This window comes from Magnolia sinica, chromosome 2 (assembly GCF_029962835.1).
Source record: "Magnolia sinica isolate HGM2019 chromosome 2, MsV1, whole genome shotgun sequence".
In the NCBI taxonomy this organism is placed as follows: Eukaryota; Viridiplantae; Streptophyta; class Magnoliopsida; order Magnoliales; family Magnoliaceae; genus Magnolia; species Magnolia sinica.
Window position 1 is genome coordinate 62,861,877 of NC_080574.1, and position 10,658 is coordinate 62,872,534.

At 35.1% G+C, this 10,658-nt stretch overlaps 1 long non-coding RNA gene across 1 annotated transcript; it reads left to right on the top strand.

Annotated features, from left to right (window-relative positions):
• Positions 1–1,553: 1,553 nt before the first annotated feature.
• LOC131229081 (uncharacterized) lies at positions 1,554–7,870 on the top strand. The gene is made up of 4 exons (XR_009163165.1): positions 1,554–1,619; positions 1,700–1,749; positions 1,943–2,027; positions 7,617–7,870. It is a non-coding gene; the product is annotated as an uncharacterized LOC131229081 (long non-coding RNA).
• Positions 7,871–10,658: the final 2,788 nt, after the last annotated feature.

A 10,658-nucleotide genomic window follows, 5' to 3' on the forward strand; every position in this document is an offset into this window, starting at 1 on the left:
CATTGGTACGAAATTTCATGTAGTTCTCGTTGCACTATATGAGGAGAATGACAAACCTTACTCTTCAACCCTTCCTCTTCAACCGAGTAAGTTCTCCAATACGAATATTGAAATTTCAAGTCATGTAACTACTTATTTATTTTGAACCATGTGTAGCACTGTCATGCATCTGATTATTGTTCAGATATTTTCTCATTTCATGCACCAGATCTAATGATTTTATCCGGTAATCTACATTTTACATTTCAAATAATAAGAAGTCATTATTCCTGGAAGTTATCTTTTGCTCTGAAGATGTCATGGGAAGAATATTTCCTAGTTGGATTTTTATTTTTATTTTTTGGGTAAACAAGATAATTGAGGAATGTCTTATTTTCCTATTTCTTTCCACGCTGATGTTTTTTTTTGAAAGATCTCCAACTCTTCAACAAATGCCATTATCTTATAGAATCAATGTCTCCCTATATGATATTTTTTTGGCAACTAGATGTAGATGCAACTCTTTTAGCATGCTTTCCATGTTTATGACCGGTTCATTCAGCATAAATTAAGTGGGCCAACACCGTCTGAATATGAAAAACTACAAGCAGAAATGCAAGATTCGTAGTTAAAGTATGGTGAGCTTTCAACAACTCACCTAGACACTTGCAGGGAGGTAAACCATTTTAACCATATAGACTGATAGAATTAAGGACTATACATTGTGGAATTCTGTGTTTATTTTCTATCAAGGCCTGGGGTCAGCTTCTGCCCTAATTTTGAACTATTTAGGCTGGACCTATTCAAAGTTTTTATTATACTTTGCCTCATGCAACCCTTTAACAATCCTACTTCCACATAATATGATCTAGACTTCCAAAATCATAACCAACCATTTTAGCTCTCCAACCCGATATGGTTTTCAATTTTGACCCATTGGTTTTAGATTTTAGATGGGTTAAACAACATTGTATTTCAGCCCTTCCAACATTTACTGTGAAATGTTTGAATATCTTGCTTCCATATCAAGATTTCTCATTTTTCTGGTCCCTGTTCCCTCTTTTTTCTTTTTCTTTTTTTTTTTGTGATTTTCACTATTGTACCTTCTTCTTTGAATTCTTTTATAACAGTTAGCCTGTTGGCAAATAGTTCTTAAATTCAGATGTTTTCAGTTGTAGCCAAATGCTTCTTATCTCTACTAATTTGGATATCCAAAACATAGGCCCCATTTCAAAGATTGCCTCATCTATATGATGCTCACATGATGGAGCAACGCAAAGGCGCAAGATCTGGTGAGCTAAGTCCACATGTTTTTGCAGTTGTAGATGCTGCTTACTGGTAGGATCATACTCATGTTTTATAGTGAAACATATTGTTTCTTCTTCTTGTTTATGGATATGATTCATTGGAAACAGGGCAATGATTATTCAGGTGATTAACAACAAATGTTATGATGGGGCTAAGGCAGATCTTTGGTTATGCAGGGTAATCCTTTTTGTTCTTATGGTAGGTTACTTGCCTTTTGAAGAAATGAACCTTATGGCATTATATAAAAAAGTGAGTTTGGATCTATGAGCCAACCAAAGACATAATGAAAGTTCGTCGCATTAAATATGCTTGGAATGAGTTTTTCCTTGAGGGTACTCATCTTCCTCTTGGTCCATGATATCCTTGCTTTTTGTCATTTCATTCGTATAATTTTTTTGTTCTGTCAATGTAGCTAGGTATAACATTGGTGCAGTTATCTCGCTCTGAGCACCTGTAGTCTTAGTATGTCTCATTGTCCTTCAATAATTTAATATATCGAGATTTCTTTCCCATCATCATTTACATTTTTCTTCTTAAATTGATACTTGGAAGTTAATATAATCATTTACTCTATTTTACAATCTTTAAAATCTTTATATGTAAATCTATGCCCATATGCATTGTCAGAGAAACTAAAAAACTTTCTCATTCTCAGATTGCATTGTGGAATATGCATCCAGTATTCAAAGAAAGGGTGACATTCCAAGCACTCACACTTTCTCTCCTTGCTAGCTAAATTGGTGAGTCTTCTTTCCTTCATACTATATGTTTCATTGATTGGACCGTTCATCATGTGGGGCTTGATTTGTTTTTTCTAGTTATCTCAAATATCATTTGGATCACATGGTTATAGCAATTGGACTAATGGTTACAAAATGGACCTTTTGTCAAGAGTGGGGTAACATTCTCAAGATTCCCAACTTCGTGAATTGGGGAATTTTAGATTTTTTTTAATTGGTAATTACATGATTTATGTCCTTTTACTAATTGGCAATTAGTGAATTTATCAAGTAACACCAACCCAAACACATTAATTGCCAAATCCAAGGATTTGATAGTTAAAAATTTGCCAAATTCATGCAATTCATGAATTTGGTGTGCATCCAAACAGGCCCGTAAAATGTCCAGCACTTTATAATTAGGCTTTTTAGTTGCTGGCTTCTAAGCACATGTCATGAAAGCAGTTCATATGCACATTTTCTTGGAGCACCTTACAAGTTAACCATGTGGGGCATTGATTGAATGGTCAAGAATATTATAGCCATTCTACGCAACCTTCTCTTTATAAAACCACATTACAAAATTCTCAAATTCTTTAGGAGATGTTTATACTATTCTAGGTGCTTTTACCCTTATTTGCAGGTGTGACTATTTGCTGACGTGCATGGAATACGCCATGTACATGAGATCCACCATAAGGACCTAAAAATTCAAGCCTATTTAAAACGTAGGTTGTCTATAATATGGAGGGGTAGTTGAGATGGAAGTCCCGCTATTGCAATAATGTAAGTTGCATGTGGGGTCCACTGTTTTAGTGTTTATATGGCGTCTTATTCAATCATCTAATGCACCAGACTAGGATGAACTAAATTTAGAGTTTTTGAGCTTGATTTTACATTGTTTCATATGGTGTGGCCCACCTAAGTCTTAGATTGGACTGATTTTTAAGATTTAGAATTTAGAGTTTTTATGGTGTGGCCCACCCAAGTTTTGGGTTAGACTAATTTTTAAGATCCAGGTGAAAATATGGTGACACATTTAATGGATGAGTGGACTAGATGAAAATTCTCCACCATGTGGTGCACAGTTAATTGCAAACATGCTCTATTGGTATGACTATGGGCAATTAGAGCAGTTGATTCCCTGTAGTTCTATACTGGCTCTCTTGTTTGTATCTTTTCTATAAAACTTGTGTCTGTATGTTTATATCTTTAATATCAAAGACATTGATATTTGATATTTAATGTGTTTTAAGAACCAATATCCAAGCAACATCAAGGAATTGGCTTTGTCACATATGAAAACTCAGGTACCATACTTTTGAATTTGGAAGGGTGTTTTAGGATCTGATTTCTGGGGCTATATGATTCAGAAGGGTGTTACAAGGAGCATAGATCCATTGCCAAAATATTATATTTGAGGTAACATGATTGTCTTTTTGAGGATTTTGAGAGTCTGACCGAGTAATTCTCACAATAGAAAACAATCAAGTTCAAACGTTTGATCTGGATCACGACCCCACATCATATAAACTTCTCGTATCAGTTTCTCCTCCATCCCTTACAAGTGGGAACCACTGTTATGACCATGATGAAGATGTCCATTTCTTATGGACAGCAATATGGGTGGCCTGGCCATTTGGACAGGCACATATTTATATATTATCTCAAAATTGATAAAGCAGATCCGGATGTGCGTCGGAGCTATCCAGATGTTGAGTGGGAGTCCGTGGAAGGTGGGAACCGCTGTTATGACCATGATGAAGCTATCAATTTTCTATGGACAATAATATGGATGGCCTGGCCATTTGGACAGGCCCATATTTATATATTATTTTAAAATTGATGAAACAGATCCGCATGTGCGTTGGAGCTATCTGGATGTTGAGCGAGGGTCCTTGGAAGGTGGGAACCACTGTTATGACCATGATAAAGCTATCCATTTCTTATGGACAACATTAGAGGGGTCTGGCCATTTGAACAGGATGTGTTTATATCTGTATTTGCAGGGACCACACCCTTAACCTAAACCACACACTAAACCTATAACCTAAACCTAAACCTTAACCAATAACCTAAACTTTAACCTATAACCTATAACCTATAACCTAAACCTAAACCTATAATCTATAACCTAACATAAACCTAAACCTGTAACCTAAACCTATAACCTATAACCTAAACCTAAACTGATAACCTAAACCTGATCCTAAACCCAATCCCGAACCCGAACCTGATTTCCTAAACCTAAACCTTAACCTATTCTCAATTCCCTGAAGCTATAACCTATAACCTATAACCTATAACCTAAACCTAAACCGAACCTAAACCTATAACCTAAACCTAACCTAAACCTAAAACCTAAACCTAAACCTAAACCAAAACTTATAACCTTAACCTAAACCAAAACCTATAGCTTATAACCTATAACCTAAACTTATAACCTAAAACTTAACCGTAACCTAAACCTAAAACCTAAACCTAAATCTATAAACTAAAACCTAAACCTAAACCTAAAACCTAAATGTATTCTCAAATCCCTAAACCTAAACCTACACCTAATCCTAATCTCAACTCCCTAACCTAAACCTAAACCCAAACTTGAAAACCCAAACCTAAACCCGATCCCGAACCCGAACCCGATTTCCTGAACCTAAACCTTAATCTATTCTCAATTCCTTAAAGCTATAACCCATAACCTATAACATATAACCTAAACCTATAACCTAAACCTAAACCTTAACCTAAACCTAAACCTGTAACCTTAACCTAAACCAAAACCTATAAACTAAACCTTAACCTATAACCTATAACCTATAACTTAAACTTATAACCGATAACCTAACGTTAACCTAAACCTAAAACCTAAACCTATAACCTAAAACCTAAACTTAAACCTAAACCCAAATCCTAAATGTATTCTCAAATCCCTAAACTTAAACATACACCTAATCTTAATCTCAACTCCCTAACCTAAAGCTAAACCTAAACTTCAAAACCCAAACCTAAACTGGATCCCGAACCCGCACTTCATTTCCTAAACCTAAACCTTAACCTATTCTCAATTCCCTAAAGTTATAACCTACAACCTATAACCTATAACCTACACCCTACACCTAAACCTAAACCTATAACCTATAACCTAAACCTAAAACCTAAACCTAAACATAAAATCTAAATGTATTCTCAAATCCTTAAACCTAAACCTACACCTAATCCTAATCTCAACTCCTTAACCTAAACCTAAACTTGAAAACCCAAGCTAAACCCGATCTCAAACCTGAACCTGATTTCTTAAACCTAAACCTTAACCAATTCTCAATTCCCTAGAGCTTTAACCTATAACCTATAACCTATAACATATAACCTAAACCTATAACCTAAACCTAAACCTGTAACCTAAACCTAAACCAAAACCTATAAATTAAACCTTAACCTATAACCTATAACCTATAACCTAAACTTATAACCGATAACCTAACCTTAACCTAAACCTATAACCTAAACCTATAACCTAAAACCTAAACTTAAACCTAAACCTAAAACCTAAATGTATTCTCAAATCCCTAAACCTAAACCTACACCTAATCTTAATCTTAACTCCCTAACCTAAACCTAAACCTAAACTTGAAAACCCAAACCTAAACCCGATCCCGAACCCGAACATGATTTCCTAAACCTAAACCTTAACCTATTCTCAATTCCTTAAAGTTATAACCTACAACCTATAACCTATAACCTACACCCTACACCTAAACCTAAACCTATAACCTATAACCTAAACCTAAAACCTAAACTTAAACATAAAATCTAAATGTATTCTCAAATCCTTAAACCTAAACCTACACCTAATCCTAATCTCAACTCCTTAACCTAAACCTAAACTTGAAAACCCAAACTAAACCCAATCTCAAACCCGAACCTGATTTCTTAAACCTAAACCTTAACCAATTCTCAATTCCCTAAAGCTTTAACCTATAACCTAAACCTAAACCTTAACCTAAACCTATAACCTAAACTTAAACCTTAACCTAAACCTAAACCTAAACCTATAACCTTAACCTAAACCAAAACCTATAAACTAAACCTTAACCTATAACCTATAACTTAGAACCTAAACTTATAACCGATAACCTAACCTTAACCTAAACCTAAAACCTAAACCTAAACCTATAATGTAAAACCTAAACCTAAACCTAAACCTAAAAACTAAATGTATTCTTAAATCTCTAAACTTAAACCTACACCTAATCCTAATCTCAACTCCCAAACCTAAGCCTAAACCTACACCTAATCCTAATCTCAACTCCCTAGCCTAAACCTAAACCTTAACCTAAACCTATAACCTTAACCTAAACCTTAACCTAAACCTAAACCTATAACCTTAGCCTAAACCAAAACCTATAACCTAAACCTTAACCTATAACCTATAACCTATAACCTAAACTTATAACCTAAAACCTAAACCTAAACCTATAACCTAAATGTATTCTCAAATCCCTAAACCTAAACTTACACCTAATCCTAATCTCAACTCCCTAACCTAAACCTAAACCTACAACTAATCCTAATCTCAACTCCCTAACCTAAACCTAAACCTAAACTTGAAAACCCAAACCTAAATGCGATCCTGATCCCGAACCCGATTGATGTAATAATGTAGCCCAATCACATGGCAACAAACAAGAAAATCCTGCTTTGTTGGCAAGCATACTCGAACTGAAGCATCACAATACATCTATTTCCATCTCTACTATCTCTTATAGCATAGATTATTTAAGATTTGGATTTATCTCATTTCTAGAGTCATGTCCTAACACAATATGATAATATTAATAGACAAGGTGGATTTGTCACCAACATTATTCCAAGACCCATATAACTTCTCCTTATAGGAAGTTGGGTAGGGCACATGCAGCTTGAATCCATCAAAGGAGATAAGGATCACCTCTCATATGTTCTCTCTTTTCGTTTGTTTTTTTTTTTCCATAAGATTGTTTATTTTGTGGTGTCTGCTCATGTACAACATTTTAGCAAACCAGAATGAGTTTTTCAACATATCATATATTATTTTAGGTAGGAGAAGCTACTTTAGCAAACAAACCCCACTACGCCGGGTTGCCCACGCTGAATTTATGAGATTTTATCTGATGAATTGTCAGAAGTTCATTTTATTTTCATTTTTACTATAAATGGTAAGTTTTAGATCACATATAACTTTTGATCCTTCTGAGTTGTAGGAGACATGCCAACATGAAAAGGGCCGAAAAATTGGGAGAATAATGTGGTTAGGCCAAATTAGGTTGTTACTACTTTTGGCAGAAAACCATGAAGTCTAACAGGAATGGATATTGTCTATAAATAGTAAGTTTACTTTTTATAGTAAGTCACATATTTTAGTGTGTTTGAGTTGGAGTTTTGAGTTTAAACGTCCATCCTGGGTTTGAACACATTACTCATGTTGAATTTTGCCATAGTTTAGAAGATTTGTAGGTACATTTTTTTATTTCTTCATATATAAGTGTTTTTTTTTTTTTTGTCTTTCTTCCTTTTGAGATGTGTACAAAGGCATACTTATTTGATTGTGTCTACAAATGCTGTTTTATACAGGCTGGCAAGCTAAAGAAGTCAGTGGAGGATGAAATTCATTTTCTCAAGGGAAGGGTTTCAGAACTTGAAAGTGATCTTGTGTCAAAGTCCACAGAAGTTACATCTGTAGTTTCAAGGAAAGAAGAAGCTCTATCTTCTGCATTTGCTGAAATTAACCATCTGAAGGAAGAAAATTCTATAAAAATGTGAGCATTATTGAATGCATATGGAGGGTGTTTATTGTGTTTGAGTGTATTTGTTTCTTGCATATGAAGGCAGGCCTTAGTTGTAATTCTTATGATAGGTTGAGTGAAGTGAAGCATTGTTTATTTAGAAATGTGAATGTAGGATACATTGTATGATTTGATTGCTATTTGTAATAAATGCATCATTTTTTTCCTGATTGCATTTTATGTACTATTTTTATCAACATTGAGCTTAGATGAGTTATCAATCACAACAGGTTCTTGCAATGGAAACAGGACGTATTATTACAAAATTTAAAAAAAAAAAATAGCTACGAATATAATTCGTAGCTATAGCTATGGCTTTTGTCCATAGCTATTGGTATCTATTGCTACGGATATTGTCCATAGCCATTGGTATATACTACGGATATAATCCGTAGCTATTGGTATCTATTGCTATGGATATTGTCCGTAGCTATTGGTATATATTGCTACAGATATAATCAGTAGCAATTGGTATCTATTGCTATGGATATAATCCGTAGCTATTGGTATCTATTATTACGGATATTATCCCTAGCTATTGGTATTTATTGCTACAGATATAATCCATAGCGATACCTTTACCTACCCCACCAATAGCGACGGATGTGCTACGGATTATATCCATAGCAAAAGGGCTTTTGTTACGATTTTTGGATGTAGCCTTTGCCCGTTTTTTCTTGTAGTGGTGGGAATTAGGGATTTCAAGGATCCACTTGTAGGTTCTCAAGATGCTACCTTGCTTGATTCAAGGACGAAGAGATTTGTCAGATCTCTGAACTTTTCATGGATCTAATCATCAATGGATGAGAGTTGTGAGGATTTGGAAGCGATCCATGCCCAGGAGACAAGGCAAACAACAGGATCTACTAATTGCACAACTAATCATAAGAGAATTGTGAAGGTTAGGAAGGATTCCATCATCCTACCATGCCCAAGGGATGATGGTGAACAACAGGATCTCCTAATTTCACAATCTCAATTCTAGAAAAAGAAGATATTTCAAGTTATTGCAGATCCATTTTAATTTTTCACAACAAACCATTAAAACCTGAAAATATTCCTTCATAATCAAACTAGAATCCAAGAGAGTTTAATAAAAAAATGAATTAAAATAAAGCAAACATCACAATCACGCTACGAGCTTCACCTCTTAGCCCTAGCTAAGAGGTTCAGCCAACCATAGACATGACTGAACTAAGAACTCTTAAAAAAAAGCATAAAAATAAGTAAGGAAAGCAAAGAAAAACTCTTGGTGATGGCTTCTCCATGCTTTTGTTCCACTCACAAACCTTAAAAGACACCTAGGAACATCTTAGGGACTCCTATTTATAATTATGCAACTCCAACTTTCACATCGAGTTGGAAAAATCTAGAACCCGACTTAAATTTCTGCAATTCGTGTATTGTCTACATAACCTTAAACTGGTCGAGTGTTACCATCGAATCATCGAGGATGATCTGATTTTAGATGATTTTGCCGCTAGAGTTCGAGTCGAGGAATCCTCGACTGGTAGAGCAAGGCCAGGACTAATTGAGTAGGAGCTAGGACTGGTCGAAGCATGCCGATTTTTAGGGTTCCTTTTCTTCTTCTCAAGTCTTCAATGCTCTTCCTTCCTCACTTGGTTTTCTTGGATCTTTGGCATGTGAATTCTTCATTCTTGGTCTTATAAGATCCATCCTTGGCTTTTGGTGATTCTTAAGTGTTAAATCCATGATTTCAACATCTTTTTCAATCCAAGCTCTTAAATTCACCTTACAATACAAACATGATTAAAATAGAATATTAAGCATCATCATGTTCATAAAACCAAGTAATAAATGGGGTCTAATATGCAATATTTGACCCTCAATACTTGGTCACCTCAGAGGAGCATCATATGCAAGGTGGTTGATTGTGGAGTTGAAGCCTTCGTAAAGCAGCGATTTCATGATCGGGGGATCATTGGGGAGCTGATTGAAGCACGGGAGAGTGGAGATCAAGCAACCTAAAAAGGCACTACAAAAGGGGCTCTATCTGACAAGTAAGTTGTCATTGTAAGAGTCCAAGTTTACTCTCTTTCCTTGCATATGATTGAGGGTGAGAGTTTGTAAATCGAAACTCAAAATAGTTTCTTTTGTAGGACCTTAGGCTTTGCATAGATCATAAATCCCTACGTTCTTGTGTAAGACTTTGGATCTTGTGTAGGGCCTAAATTTTTGGGTTCTTGTGTAGGACCTTGGCTTGGGAGTAGAGCTTAAATTTTCAGGTTCTTATGTAGGTCCTTAGCTCAGGAGTAGAGCTTAAATCATCAGGTTCTTGTGTAGGACCTTTGTTGAGTGTTAAATATTACATATTTTCCCCTGTTTATACCTCAGTTTTATGAACATTATAATGTTTAATGCATGTTTGTCTTGCGAAGTGATTTCGAGAGCTTAATGTGAAAAAGGATGTTAAAAGCGTAAAAATTGATGCTAAAAAATTACCAAGGCAATGATGGATCTTTGGAGACCAAGATTGAAGATTTCAAGTTGTAAGTGCTTATACTTAAGCACAATTTAGATTGTCAAATTTCGTAGTCCTGAAAGGAATGCAAGCACTCATGAAGATAAATTTTGACAACTTATGAAGGACTTATAAAGACTTAATCAACATCGCAAGGAAGTCTCAGAATCAGAACGCTCTATATGTGTCAACTATCAGGTTATATTACCTTAGATTGACCCTAAGTTAAGTGTATTATACATAACATCACAATATCATAGGATTCTAAGTTAAATACACTATGGTTAGGCCAGCTTGACCTTTAGTTTGGCCAACTTAAGTACCTTTGGCGAACCCAACATTACTTAG